This window comes from Neovison vison, chromosome 10 (assembly GCF_020171115.1).
Source record: "Neovison vison isolate M4711 chromosome 10, ASM_NN_V1, whole genome shotgun sequence".
Lineage (NCBI taxonomy): Eukaryota > Metazoa > Chordata > Mammalia > Carnivora > Mustelidae > Neogale > Neogale vison.
Window position 1 is genome coordinate 35859847 of NC_058100.1, and position 22500 is coordinate 35882346.

Genomic DNA, 22500 nt, shown 5'->3' on the forward strand with positions numbered 1-22500 from the left:
TCCCCCTTATCAGACACTGTGCTGGACAGCCTTACGATCTTTTTCTCAGTTCATCTCTCGAGGCAAATTTAGTAAACATTTACATGATTAATTTTAAGCATAACAGAGAAGAAGCAGAAGAGTATCCTGACTTTTCCCCCTTCCTTCCGCTTTTCCTTTTCCCCTTACATAATTTTTGTGTGAATGAAGAAATGAATAGATTGAAATAGATTGTTCCTTCCCTTGAGGTCAGGGGTGGGTAGGACTCAGAACTTGGAAAGTAAGAGTATTCTACCAATAGATGGGCACTCCTTACCCCTGAGCACGGACATAAATGATGAAATGATTTATAACATCAAGTCCAGATTGACAAATATTTACTGGATACAGAGTAAATCCAGTGCTGGACTGGTACCCATGGGGTTGCAGGGCAGGGGACGTTTAAGGCAGAATTCTGTTTCTTCTATAGGCAAATAGGTCTCTCTGAGGTCCCCAGGAGACACTCAACAGATATTCAAAGAAAGAAGGAGGGGAAAGTCTATTTTGATATCAACAATATGAAATGATATATCCACTTAATTTTATGGAAAGTAAATATTAGGCATATTGCAAAGAGAAGCAGTTTGTGGAAAGTGGAAAATACTTTTATGATTACAGCATAAATCAAAGAAAGTATGAATTAATATCCTCATTATAATCATTATGCCTTGCACTTGGGGAATACTTTGGTCTTCAGACATTCAAGTTTTTGTCTGGAAGATAAGGTAACACTATCATAGACACCAAGCCAAAATTAAAAAGCAAGTTCCATTGGAACTTATCTCTAGTTAGTGATTCCAATGAGCAAAGTATGTGTAACGTACAGGACGTGGAGGGGAAAAATATGAAAGAAAAGTCAGTGTAATAGTGTAATAGTTGATAGTCATAAATAGATGTTAAAATTGGTAACAACTTAACTCATTTATTTTCAAAACCCGACTTAAAGAGTCAAAAACTGGGGCGCTTGTGTGGCTCAGTGGGTTAAAGCCTCTGCTTTTGGCTCAGGTTATGATCCCAGGGTCCTGGGATCAAGCCCCGCATCGGGCTCTCTGCTCAGCAGGGGGCCTGCTTCCCCCTCTCTCTCTGCCTGCCTCTCTGCCTACTTGTGATCTCTGTCTGTCAAATAAATAAATAAAATCTTTTTTTAAAAAGGGTTAAAAATTAAGATGCTATCAGCAACTATAAAGGATAGCTGGAGAAGATCCATGAAAACTGTTATTTGCTGAAATCGAGAAAATACTTTTCAGTGACTGCCGAAAGCATGGAAAAAAATAATCGTTTAGTGTATGTACTTATGCCCCGACCCGCATCTCTTCTCATTATTAACATCGTGGTTTCTAGGGAAAAAAACTACAGTTACTGGTTTTTGTTAGAGACCATGAGAACCTCGGAACAGAGTAAGCCTCCACTTTCGCGTTGTCCCAAACGAGCGCGGGGTCGACCATGGGGCAGTGTGTGAACCTGCGTGACCGCGGCGCGCCTGTCACCGACCTGTCGGGGTCTCCAGCACCCTGTGTTGCCTACTTGGGAAGTGTCGGTTGAACTTCACACGTTGGCGCACACTGAAACATTTTCTTTTCTAAACCGAACACATTCTCACCTCTTGTTCACTTTCCTGGTGGGAAGCAGAGGAAGACGCCCAGAAAAAATAAATATAGATTGGCCTGGAGGCTCCGGGCCAGGCCTTCAGACAGACCACGTCAGCCTCTCAAGGTCGGGCTGGCCCGGCATTTGGAACGGGTGGAAGCACCGTCCGAGCCCGCGCGGAAGGTGTTCTCGCTCAGGCAGGTGAGGAGAGCGCTCCCGCTTCCAAGCAGAGGTTTTCAACCAGGTCAAGTGCGTTCCCTGAATCTCTGAGCCCTTTTGTAAGGCTTCTCGCCGAAGCCACACACACTGACCCACCAGAGCAAACCAGCCTTCGAAGGAAGCCTTGGACTTCATTCCAAGCAATTATCTTCCCATAGATCTTTGATCGCTAAATGAATAGCCATTAAGAGATTACAGAAAAGTGTGGAACATAAAAACCTTTGACAACTAATAGACTACCTCGTGCTTAAAAAGCAGCAAAAACTTAAAAAAATATATTTTTTTGGTGTGTGGGGGATATTTAGGAAACACCTACACGATAATTTTAAGCGTAACAGAAAAGAAGCAGAAGAGTGTCCTGACTTTGTGTTGTGTTGTTCTATTTTGGTTTTTTGGTTTGGTTTTGGGGGGTGGGGTAGGGTGTAAAATCTGGCTCTTCATTGGTTTCTAAGTTAGTTGTCCATTCAACCAGCGTTAGCCAGTTGCCAAGATAGCGGCACTAGGGAAGCGACATGAACAAAACACGTTCTTAGTCCTCAAGGACTTCACGGACAGGAAGGCAGGACAGTCCAGGTGGGAAAGGAGGAGCAGTGACAGCGGGGCGGGGCATGAGGGAAGCGCAGGACACCTGGCGAAGCTGCTCGTGCGTTGCTGGTTTGGGGACTGTGCCTGGAGACAGGACTGTGCAGGAGCGCGCGGAGGAGGAGGCTGAGAAGTTGTCGCACATGAACTTGAGCTCTAAGTTAAGAACTTTGAACTTTATCCTGAAGGCCCTGGGGAAAAAAGGAAAGCTTTGAAGTGGAATGTGTTATGGTGACATTTTAGAAAAATATGTTCTTGTGAAATAGAAATGGAGGGGAGGGATCAAGGGGACCAGCTGGGGGACTTGTCCGGGACACCCAGCTGATGAGAAGAGTGAGGTCCGAAGCCACCTCTGCCCTGAGCAGTCCCTGTCTTCCATTCTTGAGTGGGAGGCTTTGCCCTACAGGAAGAGGCGGCCCTTATCTTCCCGCAAAGGTGTGCTTGGCTTCCCAAGCCCCAGGTGGACAAAAAGCAGCATCCACCCAGATAAAAGCCCCCCATGTTTTATTATGTTAGTCACCATGTATTATGTTAGACACCATTTGATGCGTGTTCCATGATTCATTGTTTACATATAACACCCAGTGCTCCATGCAATCCGTGCCCTCCTCAATACCCATCAGTGGGCTAAACCATCCCCCCCCCGACCCCCTGCGGCCGATGAAACCCTCAGTTTGTTTCCCAGAGTCCATAGTCTCTCACGGTTTATCTCTCCCTCTGATTCCCCCCTTCGTTTTTCCCTTCCTTCTCCTAATCTCCTCTGTGCTATTCCTTATGTTCCACAGATGAGTGAAACCATATGGTCATTGACTCTCTCTGCTTAACTTACTTCACTCAGCATAATCTCCTCCAGTTCTGTCCATGTTGGTGCAAACTTGGGTGTTCATTCTTTCTGATGGCTGAGTAATAATCCATTGTACATATGGACCACATCTTCTTTATTCCATTCATGTGTTCAAAGGCATCTCAGCTCCTTCCACAGTTTGGCTTTTGTAGACACTGCTGCTATGAACATTGGGGTGCATGTAGCCCTTCTTTTCACTACATCTGTATAAAAGCCCCCTTTGTAAATTCATAAATTCGGAGAGAGCACCTTGCTCTAATTCACACAAAGACAGCAGCAGGAGCTGGGACGGTCTTGAGGGCTTGCAGTTCTTTAAGTGAGAATTAGTAAAATCCTAAACAGAAGAAGAGAGGAGAAGATATTTACAGTGGCTGTTAACTCACCAAATATTTTGAGGGCCTATTCTATGCCAACCTCTGTGCATACCAAGGGAGTCATAACTAAGCTCTGTCTTGGGACAGATGACAAAATAGTTGGTGATGGAAACAACACATTTCAAATGTCAAAAACCTGGTTTGCCATCTGACTTCCCAACCTGCTCTCAATCCTAATGTCCTCATTCTTTTTTTTTTTTTTAAGATTTTTATTTATTTATTTGACAGAGAGAGAGATCACAAGTAGGCAGAGAGGCAGGCAGAGAGAGAGGAGGAAGCAGGCTCCCTGCTGAGCAGAGAGCCTGATGTGGGACTCGATCCCAGGACCCTGAGATCATGACCTGAGCTGAAGGCAGCGGCCTAACCCGCTGAGCCACCCAGGCGTCCCCTAATGTCCTCATTCTTGTTAATGTTTCCGCACTCAAGAATCTCAAAACCCCAGAATCAGCTTTGACTTTTCCTTTTCTTTTGACTTTTCCCCCACTCGGTCAAGTTGTGTAGGACTATCCATATAACACGGCTCATACTTTCCTGCTCTTTGCCTTTCCTGCTGCTTCTGAGGCGAGTCCTTCTGACTCCGCACTTGAACTCCTGAATGTTGAATTTGAACTCCCAGCTGTCCTTCCTATTTCCAGTCTCTGTGATCCCCAACCCATTCGGCTTTGGCAGACTCTTTTAAACCCAGTGATGACCAAATCCTATCAAGGGTCTACCTCGCTAAGAGGACGCAGCTGAAACTCATTAGCTTAAAAATCAAGTCACTCTGTAATGGGACCGCAGGTTTCATGTGTCCACTCCAAACTTGTCTCCCTCTGTTTCCTGGTGATTTCTGATCGTCACTGTGCCTCAAATATCCTTCCCCTCCACCTCTGACAATCAAAGCCTACACACTACATACACATTTTCCATGAAGGGCTGACTGTCTTGTGAGGCATTTAGCTTGCAATGTTCCAGAAAAACAAAAAACAAACAAAAAAAACAACCCTAAAGAAAAACCCTAAAGGAATCCTGTTCCAGGAATCCATTGAGTGGGAAGGGTTGTATGAACAGAAGTTCCCACAGTCTGGTTGATCATCAGAGTCACGGCAGCTTTTGAAAGATTCAGATTCCTGAGCCTTCATTCTAGAAATTCTGATTTGAGAAGTTTGGAGTAGTACCTTACGAATCTGTATTTCTAAAACTTTCAACAACAGCCGGATTTATGACTCTCCCCTGATGATCACTTAAGGTTTCTTTCAATATTACATTTCAATGATAAGGAACCTCCCCTGGACCTCCCAGAAGGATGCAGTTGTTTCCACCCCTGTGTCAAAAGCATTATCATGATCTCTCTTCCGTCATAACAGTTTAAATCTATTTTAAGCTTCTCCCTGATGTTGCACAATCCGTAGGTTAAGAGTCTTGTATAGTGCTCACTGCCAGGGCCAAAGTCCTCTTTCTCTAAGATTTACTAAATTAAATTGGATTTGCTTACAGTAGATCTGAAGTGGCTATTTTCAGGACCAGAAAGAATAAGAGTCTAAACAAAACTGAAAATGGCACTATTAAATACAGAAGTTTCCTGATAGCTGGACTTTGGTCTTAGATGTGAAAGATTAGCAAACCTTGAAATGTATAGTTTTCATTGAAACCGGACGTGCACCACTATTTCAAATGCAAATGTGATCTCTTCTAGTGATAATTCACTGGGGGTTTAGACTCATCAGCCCCTCATCTTGTCAACCCCTTTTTCTTCTGATGCTGATTTTCCCCTTCATTCTTCATATTTGCTACTTTTCTTTATCTTAAGTTGATTATCGGCAGTTATTTTAGGGCATGATGACAGATTCTAAAACTTAGTGGCATAAACAGCCACAGAAATTTTTCTCTCTGTGGAAATTTGCCCAGGAAATATTACACCACCATGAGAAGAAGATATCTAGATGCAATATTAATTTGCAAGTTGTGTAGGTACAACACATGGCACGGCCAGAATATGTAAAAAATTGCAAATTGATTTTTTAACATAGAAAATGTAGGCCACTTTCTTTTTTTAAAGAATCAACTTTATTGGAATATAATTACAGGCAAAAAAAAAAACCCCTTTATCTCTTTAAAGTGAAAAATTAGATGAGTTTTGACTGTAGATACTCATGAAACTACCACCACATACAGAATCTTTATTCACACCCAAAATATAATTTTTCATTTGAAAGTAATCATTCCAAAAGCAAATCCAGGGTACATAAGAAATGCCTTCCTCTTTCCAAAGTGTGTTTAATTGGATATAAATTGGAATTCATGTAAACCAGTGATTCCCAACAGGGGGTGATTTGTCTCCCTCAGGAGCTGGTCCTCCGGCCACGTCTGGAGATATTTTGGATTGTCTGGATTTGGGGTGGATGTTACAGGTACCTGTTGGGTAGAACACAAGGATGCTGCTAAACGTCCCACAAGGCTCAGAACAGCCCCCACTACGACAAAGAATTAATGGTTTAAAATGTCAGTGGCAGTGAGGTTGACAAACCCTGGTATAGATCCGTTTCCATAGTTGACCATGGCTGAAGCACTGCCGTACTCACTCTCTGAATGCTGCATTTGCTTAGTGTCCCGTCTGAAACCCTCTCCACCGCCCAGCAGCAAACCTATAAGGAGGGTACTATTTTGGTACCCATTTTAGAATTGAGAGAAACTGAGGCTTAGTGAGATGAACTAACATGGCCAAGGTCACATGGTAACCTTATGATATGGGATTTGAATCCAGATCCTTGTACTCTGAGGTCTGTTCTTAAACTCTATGTGATACTGCTAATTTTTTAAAGATTTATTTATTTGAGAGAGAGAAAGTGCAGAGGGGAGGGACAAAGGGAGAGGAAGAGAGAAACTCGAGCAAACTCTGCACTGAGCAGGGCTCGACCTCACAACCTGAGCCAAAACCAAGGGTCGGATGTTTAACCAACTATGCCACCCAGGTGCCCTGAAGCTATTAATTTTTTAAGTGAAAATACAAGCTCTGTGTCCAGCCCAGGCACTTAGTAAGCAATTAGTGTATCTCAGCAGATGTTAACATCACCAAATTCATACACCCACTAATTCGGTAACAAAATAGCTTCTTACCAGCTGGATCTGATCTTAACCCCCAAAGTGTCAGTAAACAGAATACATGCTTCTGTTTCTTGTCCGCCTTCTGTGTGCCAGGAACAGACCCTCTGAGCTTCATTCAATCCTTCTGGGAACAACTGAGCGCGGTTATTACTAATCATGTCTTCCTGAGATGAGGAAGCAGAATCTGAGAGTCACTCAACCACTACAGTGCTGGGATCTAAACCGAGACCATTGAGGTCTGTCTGTTCACTTAACTCTTCCAAACCTTCCGCAGCTAGTGGTATAGACGGAAAGCTTGTGTCCCCCACAATCGGCGGTTGAAGTCCTGGTCCCCCAAGGATGGTAACTGGCGATGGAGGGTAATTAGATCATGAGGGCGCAGCCTTGTCTGATGGGACAAGTGTCTTGATAAGAAATGTCACTGGAGAGCTCGCTGGCTTGCTCGCTTTCTCTCTCTCTCTCTCTCTCCCCACCTGCCAAGTACAGTGAGAAGGCGGCCACAAGACAGGAAGAGAGCTCTCACCAGAACCTGACTCTGTTGATTCCTTGATCATGGCCTGTTGGCCTCCTAACTGTGAAAAAATAAGTTTCCGTTGTTCAGCGCCGGGTCTACGGCATGTCATTCTGGCCGCCTGGACAGCGAGAAAGCTGGGGCCGCAAAAGCCGAACCAGGGGAGCGCTGTGTGTCGGACGCTCTCTCGTTTCCACCTCCAGATCCACGCACTCTGTGGTGACGACGGTGTCCCCTGCCATCCTCAAGGTGCTTCTAGGGAACTCTTTTCTGGATGTGCTTCTAGTTTGGATGGAGAGTACCAGAATCTATAAAACCCACGGAGCGATTTTCTGGACAGAGTAGGCCTTCAACAGATGCTGTAGTGTGATTTTTTTTTTTAAATCTGTGCGGGCGTTTTCGTGTTTATTCTTCCATGGACACACATGTTCCTTAACCACCTCTTAAAGCTGAGTCTGGTCAGCAGTCTCTTCTTGAAGGTGGTTTTCCCTTAGCTCCCTGCTCTCAATACCACCATATAGTTTATTCGCTCATTTCCACCTCCCTACGCTGTACTAATAGGTCCTAGGGGTATGTCCGTTGTGCAAAAATCACACACACACACACACACACACACACACACAGAGAGAGAGAGAAAACAACAACAAAAACCCCTGCAACTTTATGCAAATCGGTTTAGGGAACGCCTCCAGGCCTCTCCTTCCTACTTTCTATGGGGTTGCTTGGTGCTTTCTAGGCTCAGTCTGGGAAAGCTGGATTAGGTTCTTTTCTTTTTTTTTCTAGCACCAGTTGCAGTCTACCCTGTGTCAGAGTTTCGCGTAGATGTGCCAGTCACCTCATGGGGAAGAGAGGACAGGCCTTAGCCATTGTCACATGTCCCTGCTCTCCCCCAGCACCAGTCCGTGGCTGTGCTCAGGACAGGAACTGAATTCAATGAGATCAAGAGCTGTAGTTTTATTCTAGTTCTTTGGAGCTTCTGCTGTTCTGTCCTTCTATACTTCTAGTTCCATGATTCCCTGCCATTCCCTGCCACACTTTGCTTTTATTCTTTGACATCCTGGGCAGAGTCAAAAGACCTGTATGCAAATAAAAGATATACTACCTCCTATTGATAAATTATTTCATGTCACGGCCTTCATTTAGTTATCTATGATCAACCAGTAAATGATAGACAGATGACAGATAGAAAGATGATAGATACAGAGAGATAATAACCTTGTTAATTAGGATACTGCAGCTGTCATTTAAAAAAAGGGAAAACACTCCAGTATAAAAAGATTTACAAACAACTAAAATAAAGTTGTAACAGAATTAAGAGAAAAACTCAAAATGCAGTGGCTTTTTTTTTCTTATAGAAATGTTATAACAAAATGCTAATAAAAAGGACAAATAGGGCGCCTGGGTGGCTCAGTGGGTTAAGCCGCTGCCTTCGGCTCAGGTCATGATCTCAGGGTCCTGGGATCGAGTCCCACATCAGGCTCTCTGATCAGCAGGGAGCCTGCTTCCTCCTCTCTCTCTCTCTGCCTGCCTCTCTGCCTACTTGTGATCTCTCTCTGTCAAATAAATAAATAAAATCTTTAAAAAAAAAAAAAAGGACAAATAAGGCACAGTGCTGAGAGAAGCTGTTTGATACAAAGTAGCATTCAGTAATTGTTAGCTGTCATTATTAGTGTCATTATCATCACTTGAGATCGAGCATAGTTAACTATTTATATCAGGGAAATCGGTAAACACTACAAGTTGGGACTTTTTTTCAGAGAGAACTACTTTACCAGCATACCACTGGACTAGTGCCACATACTGAAATGATAGTATCTTGGATCTATTAGGCTAAATATAACATTATTATAATTACTTTCACCTGTTTTCTATTCACTTTTTTTTTTAATGTGACTACTAAACATTTTTAGATTACATTGTGATATTTCCAGTGGACACTATTGGGCTAGACAGATCCTAACCCCTGTGGTAGTCTGAGCCTGTCGCATTCCACAGTGTGGTCCCAGGAATTTCTGGGAATTCCGGGGAGAGCTCAGATGAGCCACAAATCAGTCCAGATTGATGCTTTCCATCTTGGTCAACAGTTTTCTCCTTGAACCTCTGTTCTTCCTGAGTCTTCAGCCTCCTTGCATGGTCTAATCACCTTGACATTCCATGTTGATCTCTCTAGATCCCTGTTCCTGTTGGCTGTGACTGAGATCCCCTGCATTGCTACTACAAATGTCTACTGACAGCACCCAAGAAACCAATATATTTATCTCACGGGCCCCTACATGCTTCATCTTAGTTTCCAGGGAAGAGCCAACTCAATGCCCATTGATGAAAGTACTCTAAAGCTCCTTACGCACAGTAGCCCCCCATTCCTTGACACACTGAATCTCTCTCTTTCCATTTACTAACGAGCTCATCTTCTGTGCATTACCCAGAAATGGGGAGCAAAATTCCCCTAACATACAAAAAAAAATATATACCTTTGATGTTTCCTAGCTGCCCCACCTCTAACCTTCACACTATATTAACCAAAGCTCCTTCCTAATGTGTATAAAATGTGGGATTCTGTTATTGCAAGGTTAGCGAAAAAATTTTTTTTCATTGATCTTTTCATTACTACTTAAGAAAAAAAAAAGGAGAAAGTTCTATTTGTTTTCTTTTTCTACTTGTATGGGAGATGAATTAATCCTAACAATTTATATAAGCCGTAAGACACAGTAATCCTGGCAAAATGTGAAACCCCTTGACTACTAGGGTTGAGGCAGAAGAGATTTTGACAAATGATCAGAGATTTAGGGTGTGTTTTGCAGGTCAAGCAAGACTTACTGGCTTAAATACAAGTGAAGGAACTCAAGGAATCAAAGATGATTTCTGGACGACCTCACGGAGCCGCGGTGTACTGGTGCCATTGACTCAGTAAGAGGAAGGTGGTAGAGAGGAATGTCAAGGAGGCAGTTTGCAAATCAAGGGATCTGTTTTGGACAGCTCTTCATTTAAGCACCACGGGGTGCTTAAGATGACTCCAAGAGTCATTTTATTCTTCCCATTTTACAGATGAGGAAACTAAAGCACAGAGAGGGTATGTAACAAGGTTAAGATCTTTGGCTGACTCACTCCATGGGATCTCTTCCTTCACAGGCAGTGCAGAGGTTAAGAGGGATGGATCCTAACCCCAAAACCACCATTTACTAGTTTTGTGAGCGTTTGGCAAGGCCCTTAAAATCTCTAGGCCTTGATTTTGTCCTCTTGAAAATGGAATGTTTCCTGCTCAGGGTTTGAGTGAGAGTCAAGTGCAGCAGGATAGGCAATTTGCAGGACATAATGTATAACACATGTGTGGTAAGCGTTAACTAACGTTATCTCCAAAGCTAGGAATATCATAGCGTTATGGTTCCGGATTACTCTTACTAAAAGGACCCATCTATGAGGTATATGTTCTTCCTCCAATGTCTTCAGCTTTGACACTAGTTTTGCTTCTTCCATCGTTAAGGCTGCGTTCCAGATTGAGAGCCCAGTTGCCTATGCTGGATACTCTCTGAAAGTGAGGGCAGGGGAGAAGCCAGTGAGACATGAAATAAAGCCCGATTGAGTAAAGGAAACATCAGAGGCAGAAGACAAGGCACAAAAACTCCACTGAAAGGGTCTGAAATGACCAAAGAGAAAAAGTCCCAGCCTTAATCAGGGAAAGTTAGTTGTGTCAGTGAAAGAAAAAAAGATAATAATAACCACATGTGATATAATCAGACAGTAAAGATCTTGATCCCAGAAAGCCAAAGGTGAAGAGTAATCAAGAACGTTTCCCCCACGCTGACCTCACAGGAAGAAATGATCCAAAGTTAGCAAAATTGAGAGGTTTAGCTTAAATGCCTGGAAAATTCCTTCCCTGAGTGTACCCAGGTGCCGCCGCCTCTGCCGTCCCACTGGGCACCCTCACCTCAGCACGCCCCTCCCCCCTCGTGGTACTCTATCTGGTAAGAAAATAGGACACGGAGAAATCAGTGCCAACTGAAGTGGGGAAGTGGGTGGGGGTGACCCTTCCAAAGTGTCCCCAAATGATGCCTTTTCACTAACTTTAAAAGGAAAGATGAGGATATGATCGCTAGGACTGGTGTAAAAAGCTGTTAGAGAAAGCAAGGCAAAGCAACCCCACAGAGAGACAAAGTAGAGGGGGTCAGAGTGTCGAGCCTTTTCCCAGAAGTGTAGGGCTCCCCTCCGCCCCAAATTCAGCCCCATGCCGGGCAGGCTGTCTCTAGGCGGGATCCTAGCTACGAGTCCAGTCCGGAATGGAGTGTCTGGTTCCTGCAGTCTGGGGAGACCGTCGACCACAGGGACTGAGAGCAGGTGCTTTAGGGACTGGCTGCCTGAGGCTCAAGTCCAGCTTGCCCCTCCCTTTTCAGTAATAATGGAAGAATAACTGGAGTAATTGGACAACTTAACTTCATTAAACCTTGGTTTTCTCAGTAATAAATATGAGAAAGAATATAATGGCTGTATAGTAAAGGTGAGAAAAAGTATAATAACGGGGTCGCTGTGAGATGCCAGTGAGATAATGTTCCCAAACCCCCAGCACACAGCCTTCAGGAAGCATTTGTAGTTATTCTGTCTCTATCTGGAGTTTTATTTGATTAGACCAGAATGTCTTAGGGAATGAGTCTTTTCAGGAAAACAAAAACAAACCCAAAAAACTGCCAGGAATTCGTCCCTTTTCAGTCCATGTCTTTGCTTGCCCCCGTTCTAGAAAAGAATATTTACCCAATAAGTTCCAAAAATAAGTTGCTGAAGAAAATAATGGGGGAACTATTGCATAAAGTCCCAAGAATAAAAAAAGTCGAGACAGAAGACGAGAGCGAAGTGGATTTCAGAAGTTCGCTGGAAGGGATGAGTAAGGAGGGCTCAGAAAGGCCAACTTTCATATTCCTGCGGAGGTTAGGGGCATTTCTAATGTCCCAATGTGGAGTTGAGGTTTTCTCCTGTATGTAATTTTGCTCCCCCTTCTTCCTTTTCCCAAACATATCATAAACTGTCAGATGCCCAGAAAATCTGTGTTGGCTGGAAACAAACAGGAAAGGGGAGGGTGGGAAAGTCTATTGTCTGTCTGGGTCTTATCTCACCAAGAGCTCCAGGGCAAAGAATAGGATGTGGTAGAACCCAGAGAGCCGGCCAGGTAATCCTGGGGACCCCCAGACGGTGAAGGAGACACGCATAAGGGGGTTGCCTGGGGAGAGCCCTGCCCGATCTGCAGCCACTCTGGAGGGATATGCCCCAGCCCAAAGCCCCCAGGTGATTTCCTCTTCAGAAAAAGCAGCCTGTGAGTATGGCTAGCGTGCAGGACAGGAGGCCAGAAGGCCGGAGGTAGCACCAGAGTGATTCATTGCCGAACCGGGGCGCTTTGTCAGTGAAAGGGAAGAAGATTCAAAACTACTCAAAATAATGTTAGTTCAACAGCCCACAGCAGGACTGCCCGGGCAAGCCGGCACAGGTCGCCCCTCCTCTGTGGCCGCTGTCCTAGTCCCAGCATAGACACAAGACCAGCACGGTTGAAGATGTATGCTGAGGAACAAAGAAAAAAGGGGGGATAAGTGGTGAGGGAGGGAGCGAACATCTTTAAAAGCACTCGGACTCGCCAGGCCTATGCGGATCACATCATGTTCCTGATCTCGTGCGTTCCCAGCAGGCCGGGCGTTTTAGGGAAGTGATGCAAACGGCCTGTGAATTCCGGACACTGGGCAGCAGCAGCTCCTCCCTTTTTGCCCGCTGCTGCCCCCAACCCCCAGGGCTGACCATGAGGATGACTGCTGGTCACACTGAGTCGCTGGAAACTCGCGGGGTGCTCCACGTGTGGTAGCTCAGGGCAGCCCTCCAAACCCCGCAGGGCGAGCTGGACACGGGCTCGGGGAGGTCGAGCAGCCCCCCCAGCTCACACCCTCCCGAGTCCGGAGGCGGAATTCAAACGGTCCGCCGGCGGCAGGGCGGGTGTTCTCCCCGGCGAGGCTACAGGAGGACGAGCCCCGTTCAGCCGAGCCCGGGAGAGGCTCCTCCTCGGTGAGTAGCGGGGCAGAGAGAGCAGCCACGAGGCGACCTGCCCGCTCCGGCCTTGGCCCCGCCGCCCGTCCTCCTGCCCGCGCGCCCTCCGCCCGCCCTGCTCCGCGCTGCCCTTCGGCGATTAGCCGACCGACCGCTCGGTCCTCCCGGCCTGCGCCCGTCCCGCCTCCTCCGGCTTAGCGCGGGCCTCTCCGGGGCTCGGCCTCCCGGCCGCCACGGCGGGTCACCGGCAGGGCTCGGCCTCCCGCCCGTCCTGCCATTCTTCTTCACCGGGACACTCTGAGCCCCCGGAGCCGGGGCTCTCGCTCTTGCCACGCCCCGCAGCAGCCAGGGGCACAGCCGGGGACACCGCCGGGGGCACAGCCCCGCGCACAGAGGTGGGTCCGACGCCGCGGCCTGCCGTTCGGCGTGTACAGGGATCTTGACCCCTGGCCCCAGCGCTGAAAGAGACGTTCCCCAGGGCAAGCCGAAGTCACTCTTCCTTGTACATATACACCTGAAAAAATTCACGGAAACTGAAAAATCATAAACAACCCCCAGATTCCCACTTAGTCGTTAACTTTCTTCTTCCTCACTTGGAGCCAATCTTTTTTTTTTTTTTTTTTAAAGATTTTATTTATTTATTTATTTGAGAGAGAGACAGTGAGAGAGAGCACGAGCGAGGAGAAGGTCAGAGAGCGAAGCAGACTCCCCATGGAGCTGGGAGCCGGATGTGGGACTCGATCCTGGAACTCCAGGATCACGCCCTGAGCCGAAGGCAGTCGTCCAACCAACTGCGCCACCCAGGCGTCCCTGGAGCCAATCTTTTAAACCGACTTTTCTCTCTGACATGCGTGTGTGCTTGACCTTGCTCTTGAGCCAGAATTTTTAGCCGTGCACCCAAAGTCACTAGCGAAGGAAAAGGGCTGATGTGTTTCTAACGGCCTGGCGCCCCTATCTGCTTGAAGTCCTTCTTTTAATGAAGGAGGCCCGGGGAGTGAGAGCCGTCCCAGCAGATGCCAGGTTGGACAGAGCCCCAGTAATTTCTGGGTGCCAGAATTTAGGTGCAACCAGAGTGAAAAGAACTGTGAAGTGAAATTAAATTGCAACTGCTTGGACCAAAATACATAGAGGTTAAAAATAGAAACAGAAATTAAGTGTGTTTCAATTCTCCAACACAGAGATCGTGGATTGAGAATCACACCAACTACAGAGGTAGAGGCGAAATACGAGTTTTCTAGTCATTTTGCTAGAAAATAAAAAGACAAAACAAAAGTCAGCAAGCACCTAGTCTAATAAACCCTTGCTTATTTGTTTTTTTAAACAAGTTCACTTTATCTGACTAAATATGAGTAATAATGATATGGCGATCTTTTTTAAGTTAAAGAATGAATGAAGTTTTGATTTGGAAGGGTATAATTTACCAGACCTAATCATCACACATCGCTGTACGACTTCATGTTTTTTTCAGAACACGATCACAGAGTCAGTTTTACACTGGGCGGGTAACAGGTGGTCCCCCCAAATCTGTTCTCCTCTTATGCTACGCCCTCTGTCATCCATGCAGAGACGACGTTTCTCATCCTGACTAGCCGTTGTGGCCATGCAATTTAGTTATTGCCAATGGACTGTGAAAGGAAGTGATATAAACATATATCTTCTGTTATCACTTGCTTAAAAGGAAATTGCTTGTTCCAGACTTCCTCTCTTTCCCCTTCCTTTCAACGGAAACTCGGGCGCGCGACAGATTTCTCTCCAACTCCGCAGGTGAGCATCACCCCCTAGAAGAAGTCCGAGCCCTAAGACGGAAGGAACTTGCACCCCCCCAGAGCTAGACTGTAATCGCTTTCTCAAGTCACTGTATTTTGGGGTCCCTTTTCCAGCATCTTGGGTGTTTTCCATAATCAGTACAATTAAAGAGAGAGATTCATCCATTTTCTCAAGGACTCTTAACCTTCGTGTGTCAAAATCATTCTCTTTTAAATCATCAGATCACGTGACCGTCTTTGTGATCCCCTCTTCCTCAGTTGTCCACTGATCGGAACCTGCCTGAGCCTCCTTCCTCAACAGCTTCAAGTGTGACTCTTCAGTTGTACGTTCACAGACTCATATCTTGACTCTCTTGCAAGCTTTGCAGTTTTACTCAACATTCAGTTTACTTTGCATTCAAATGTTCACAACCATAGACTTAGAAAAGAAGGAGAAGGATATTTATGTGGGGACTAATTTCGTGGTTAGCCAGTTCATTTGTGAATATTTTACATTGCAAAAACTTTCCTTTCTCTTTATGACCTAAGGGCAGGACCTCAGATAATGTTACCTCAGTGCCAAATCGTCATACCTGAGATTTTCAAAAGGTGTTCAGGAAAAGGAGAATTTGTTGTCTGTGCCTTTAGTGGTTAACCTAAATCATTTAACATGCATCCTTAACAAACTCCAAGTTTCATATTTTTATCGTCTCTTAAGCACTACACAGATCCGAGAATGTTTTAATTCTCATCACTGTAACTCCCTGAATTTAAGTGCTGTAGCGGTCTGGTATCTTGGTTCCGTCTTGTTTTGATTTGTCCTACCAGGTAGGTATTATCATTGCTGTTATTATGTTACACAGTCAGTGTTTGTTTTTATGTAACCACATCTTTAATCACATCCTTGCTCTCCGTTTCTTTTTGTCGCTCAGACTTTCCATTCATGCTCAAGCCCCAGAGAGGCTGGCTTGTGGTTATAAATTCTCAGGGGAGACTTTTCTTCCTCTGCTCAAACCAAGGTCAAACCAGACAAGGTTCCTTACTGTCCCGGTCTAAGGGAAGATTGAGCTTATCCTTAAACTAAGACCAGAGCCCTTAGGTGTCCCAGCTTTATTTGTGAGTTTCTTATGAGATCCCCACTTTAGTCCAATCTTAGTCATTTTCCCTTGTCTTCTAAGTCCTGTGCACCCATCAGAACAAAACATCAAGGTCACCAAGGTTTGTTAGATAATCCCAAATGAAATCTGCTTTGATGTGCATTTGCCTTTAAGGTTCCTACTTTCACTGAGTTTCCAGCCTCTGTGAATGTCTTCTGTTCTCGCTGGCTCAGAGATGGACTTTTAAAACATTCTTTATATTCTTTCCATTTCTTTTGGTTGTTTTCAACTGGAGGATAATTCAGGATACCTAATCGCCTTGCTGCTAGAGCTGAAATTCCTTGTTTTAAACAAGTTACACTTTCCTAAATAGGAACTCTGCCACAGAATGATAATAATAGTAATAATAAATAGCTAATATTCACTGAGCATTACTGTAAGCTGGGTACTGTTAAATGTGTTTCATTTATATTAAGTTATCTTAATATAAATGATATTAATATAATAATAATGTTAATGGTGTTACAATACCACTAGAGAATCACACCCAGATAATCTGACTCCAGAGCCCATGCTGCTAAATTATATATTTGTCTATAGGGCATGGATAACAAAGGAGGGTTCTATGTCACAGATATAGGAGGAAGAATATACAGATCTTCCCTAATGAATGCAGCCAGTGAAAATTCCACAGAAATGCTAGAACTTGCTTTTCTAGTCCTGGGAATGAAGCAACACAGCCTCCCGATGGGCTCTGTGTTCAGGAGACTCACGCCTGCTGCACAGATGGTGTCACAGGTTCGATATAATGCCAGGATAGTAATAAGGTTCATCGTATATGCTGTATCCTTTATGTGGAGTGACTGCAGGGGACCTGCCCTTGAGAAGGCCAGGCCTTGAGGCTGTCACTCAGCTCAAGGAGAAAGAGGGTTCTAAGCGATTCTCGGTGTGTGCATGGACCAGGAGGTGGACGTGCCTTCTCTGGGATACTCCTGAAACGAGAACGTGGAACAGGGAAAAACCCAGATTTGAGTCTGATCTTCTGCCACCTGCCCCGGCCAACTGAGCCAACCTTCTCCAGACTGCTGTGTGGCTTTACATCCTCTCTCCTCCTCCTAATTAGTAGAAAGTGAAAAGCTTACTAGGTAGGTCTGCGGTCACCCTCTGTCCACCTGCTCTATGTCCTGTGTTCACCTAATTTACTAAGTGCAGCTTTGCATACAGACTGCTCGTGTCTTTAGAACTTAGGAGGGAAGGGGGACTGAATAAAAAGTGAGCACAGATGGTGCACCTGGTGGCTCAGTGGGTTAAGCCTCTGCCTTTGGCTCAGGTCATGATCCCAGCGTCCTGGGATCGAGCCCGACATCGGGCTCTCTGCTCAGCAGGGAGCCTGCTTCCCTCCCCACCTTTTTCTGCCTGCCTCTCTGCCTGCTTGTGAGCTCTCTGTCAAATAAATGAATAAAATCTTAAAAAAAAAAAAAGTGAGCATAGAAAATGTCTGTTCCTTTTCTTTAAGATTTTATTTATTTATTTATTTGAGAGATGGAGAGCAAGTAGGGGGAGAGAGGGGTGGAGAATCTCAAGCAGACCCCTGCGGAGTGCAGAGCCCTCCTGGGACTCCACCTCACGACCCTGAGATCATGACCTGAGCCAAAACCAACCAACAGAGCCACCCAGGCATCCCAGAAGAGGTCTGTTCTAAGTGGGGAAGAGACGGTAGAGAGACTGTCCAGATTCTTCTCAGCTTTCTAAATCCAGAAATGCTTAAAGGCACTTTTAGTGGTGACAAGTGTAAGTTCCGGGATCATTCCACTGCAGTTTGAATCTTAGCTGTACCACAAGCTATCTGAATTTGAGCGAGTTACTGAATATCTCTTAGCCTTAGTTTTATCATCCATAAACTTGGGATAATAATTATCCCATATCATAGAGTACATAAAGACCAGCAATTCTAATTTTTTTTTTAACTCAGGAACTCTTTATGCTCTTAAAAATTATTGAGGGCCCTTAAGAGCTTTTATTTATATGTACTATATCTATCCTATAAATATTTACTATACCAAAAATTAAAACAGAATATTTTGAATAATTTACTCATTTAAAAATTAACCCTATGGCATATTAACATCAAATTTTTATAGAAAAACCTATATATTCAAAAAATTAATGAGAACAATTTATGTTTTTATCTATTTTTTAAAAATATCTGGCTTAATGGAAGACAACTGGATTCAGACATCTGCTATATTCAGTCTGTTGTGACATGCTGTTTTGGTTGATGTATACAAAGAAAATCTAATCAATTATACATGTAGTTGAAAGAGAGCAGCATTTTAATATTCTTTTCAGAAAATTGCGGATACCATCATTTGATTATATACTAGAACTTAACAAGTGGTAGTTTCTTAAAAATTAGTTGCCCTGCAAATATAAAATTATGTCCATAAACTTATACTGTTCCTTTAAGATCCACTGGAATATCTTGCATCTTGAAAGGATGCTTTACCATCTATGAATTTGTAACGTGATTCATTGATCATTTAAGTACTGGCTCATTGAATTTATACAAATCTTCCTAACACTGACCCATTACATTATTCAAAAGCCAGGAAAAAAAATTTATGCATTCAGGGGCGCCTGAGTGGCTCAGTGGGTTAAAGCCTCTGCCTTCAGCTCAGGTCATGATCCCAGGGTCCTGGGATCGAGCCCCACATCAGGCTCTCTGCTCAACAGGGAGCCTGCTTCCTTCTCTCTCTCTGCCTGCCTCTCTGCCTACTTGTGATCTCTCTCTGTCTGTCAAATAAATAAATAAAATCTTAAAAAATCCATTCATATCACTGCTATGGTCACCAGAAAAGTCATTAAGCACTATACTAGTAAGCAATCACTCTTAAGGTGGTATGCAAGCTTTCCAAAATGGACTTTCACTTGAGAGCTTGAATTTTATCATTGACAAAATATACTGCCAAATGTTTTTCTTGAAGTTAACAGACTCATTTTTTTAAAAGATTTTATTTATTTATTTGACAGGCAGAGATCACAAGTAGGCAGAGAGGCAGGCAGAGAGAAAGGAGGAGGCAGGTTCCCCGCTGAGCAGAGAGCCCGATGCGGGGCTTGATCCCAGGACCCTGAGACCATGACCTGAGCCGAAAGTAGAGGCTTAACCCACTGAGCCACCCAGGTGCGCAACAGGCTCACTTCTTTTGTTTAAAAAAAGTATCTGCCAAATACTCAAGTCTAAAAAAATCAAAAGGATTGTTTCTTAGTCTTTTTCTCCCAAAGCAAAAATTGTGTTCCAAGGGGTGCCCGGGTGCCTTAGTCTTTAGGTGTCTGCCTTTGGCTGGGTTGTGATCCCAGGATCCTGGGATCAAGTCCCACGTCTGGCTCCCTGCTAGGCAAGAGACCTGCTTCTCCCTCTCACACTCTCCCTCCTTGTGTTCTCTCTCTCTTCTCTCTCTCTCTCTGCCAGATAATAAATAAAATCTTTAAAAAAAAAAAAAAAAAAACTTCCCTGTTTCCAGGAAAAAAAAACAGCTACTGAACTCTTCACTCAGTCACAGAGGGACTTTCCCTCTAGAAACCGTATTTCAGTGCGCGGCACAGCCCGTGTCCGCACTCAGAATATTAAAAAGATGGAGACTGAAAGTCCAAATTTGATAAAATTAATTTTTGCTGCCTCGTCAGGGCATTCTTATGTGAAACTGGCTGCTTCTGTTTGCTGTGACGGACTTTTAGAGAACGTGGTGACCATCGCAGAGTGTCACCATTGCCTTAACTGACACCAAAATGACGACAGTTTTATCCACCCTCAGTGCCAGTGCCAGGCACTGTGTGAAAGTGAAGAAGTCCAGTATGTGACAGGGCTGTTAGGAAAGAGTTTTGACCTCACAGACCTCTTAAGGCACCTCATGATCCACAGATGACACTTGAAAACTGTAGTTAAGAGCAGCTATCAGCAAACTTTTTCTGGCAGACATTTTCTTTTAAACAAAAGAAATGGGTCTGGTACTTCAAGAAAAAACATGTGGCAGTATTTTTTTTTGCCAATAAATTCAAGCTTGTTGGCTAACTGAATTTAAATTAAAAAAATTTTTTTAAGTTTTTTTAATTTTAAAAATTAAAAATTTTTAATTAAAATTAAATTTTAAATTTTAATTTTAAAAGGTATACCTATCGTGATGAGCACTGAGTAATGTCTAAAATGGTTGAATCATTATATTGTATACCAGAAACTGATGTAACTCTGTATGTTAATTATACTTGAATTTTTTTTTAAATATTAGCACAATACATAAAGTATGGTTTAATTACAGTAATTGCTCCGCCAGTGGTAGCTATGATGACAAGTTTTCATAGCTCTCCACCACAAACACATGCGTCTACACATACACATATGCACCACAGTAAGACGGATAAGCCTTAACAATACTGTCTTCTGTTTCCTGCCTTTTATCATAAATTGAATAATTAAGTTAGCCCAATTGATTGCTGAAGTGATAGAGTCAAATTATTTATAGGAATAAATAATAAGGAGGTATTAATAGAAGTTCAGCAGAAGGGCATTAAGAGTTTCAGGCATATGCAAATGCATTTCACAACAAGACGTGGTTCACTGGACAAGTATAGATCCAGCTTTGTGAAATTCTGGGTCCTAGCTCCAGATCTGTCCTTAACTAGTTTATAACTGTATACTTCTCTGGGCCTCAGTCTGCACATGTTCAAAATGGAAGACATTGATGTGGACAGTATATCAATTTCCTATTGCTACAATAACTTTGTGTAACAAACAGCCACCAAATATCAGTGGTACATAACAATAGGGTTTATTGAGTTCATGAACTTGTGTGTTTGCTGGGGGTCAGCTGACAAAGAGTTGACTTGGGTAGGGAGTTCTGTGCCAGGTGCCTCTCGTTCTCTTTCTGAGACCCAAAGAGGAGTCCTGGCATTTTCTTCTTATGGCAATGACAGAGGTGCAAGGAGGCAGAACAGAATAATACAAGACTTCTTAGGCCCCAGGCTTGGAAATGGTAGACCTTCAACTTCTTTCTGTTGGCCAAAGCAGGACATGTAGCCAAAACAAGGTGAAGAGTGGGGAAATACACCGCCACCTTTTCCGAGGGTAGAACTTCACAGTCACATGGCCAAGAATGTGGTTACAGGGAAGAACTGGAGCCGTCAATGCAATCCACTACAACCTGTATCCAGGGTCATGACAGCTGATAAAAATTACACAGATTTCAAATTAAAAGTCATCTACGCAGTTTTTCAAAACATTAAGATCTTTGTTTATAATTTCTTCAAATTAGCTTGGGCCAATAAGAGGAGAGAAAGATGGACAGAGTGGGGTAGTATGAAAATTATGGGAATGGGAAGGAGGAGAGTCATGGGGGAGGAGAAGGAAGAGATGAAGGAGGGGGAGGAAGATGGGAGAGAGAAGGGCGAACTAAGGGCATGGGGCACGTAAGGTGAAAGCACTAATGACTAAGTCCCAACAAAGTGTAGCCTGAACCAACAAAGTTATTCGGAGCCCACGAGAAACAAATTTAGCACATTTTTTAGGAACTACGTTTTGAAAAGGTATCTATTCTGATTCTACCCAAAATAAGCTATATGGAAACTGTGATTGTCTAAAACACACTTCATTTTCAGTGTTTCTGTAAAGCTGATTTAGCATAAAGCATGTCTAATTATGTTAAAGTTGTCAAGATTTCATGGTAGACAAATCAAAAGTCATAGAAGATAGCCCATGTCTAAAAAAATGAAAGTGAGATTTTTAGATCATACTTTTTATTATTGAGCTTATTTTCTATGACAGATTCAGATCACACTCACAGTTTTATCACATCATCTCACACCATTTACTGATTTCAGACCATGAGTCTTTGATTTGATACTAACTAGGTTTGATCTTAAAGTATTTCCAGCATTATGTTCTGTTCTTCTCATCTTACCTGCGTTCCCCTTATTCCTATATCACTTATTTCCATTATTTCCTACAATGTAATTTTAGGGCTGCAAACAGAAAGTTTTGAAGAGGTCACCTCATTTAGTAAGAGAAAAAAGTAGCCTCCTAATCTTTATTGTTATTAAGGTGCTTATTATGATGAAGATTAAGACATGTTTATAACTAAAGAGTTAGAACGCTGGAATCAGCCAAGAGTCTGAAACCAAAATGATTAACATTTTCCATCTGCAGAGTCTCTAAACTCTGAAACTAGCTTGAAACAATTCAGGGTTAGAGGCAAGCGAAGTGTAGGAGGCAGAAGCACAAAGCGTCCAGGTTCCAAACCCAGCTCTGCCACTAGTGACCTAGCAAGTGACCTCCCTTCCCTGGGCCAATATGGTCTTCGCCGTAACAGAAGGAAATCAGAAAACTGAAGACCTCAAGCTTCTTTCCCAGCAACCCTGTCTTACAGAATGTTCT

General features: G+C 43.8%; 2 long non-coding RNA genes across 3 annotated transcripts in view; one reads left to right on the forward strand and one right to left on the reverse strand.

The window, feature by feature from the left end:
• The window catches only part of LOC122918503, a 487166-nt gene that overhangs the window by 360476 nt on the left and 104190 nt on the right, over positions 1-22500 (forward strand). The window lies entirely within an intron of this gene.
• Positions 20823-22500, reverse strand: part of LOC122918501 — a 29123-nt gene continuing 27445 nt past the window's right edge. The window contains exon 3 of the long non-coding RNA XR_006386618.1: positions 20823-21292. This is a non-coding gene — a long non-coding RNA (uncharacterized LOC122918501). The remainder of the gene's footprint in view (positions 21293-22500) is intronic.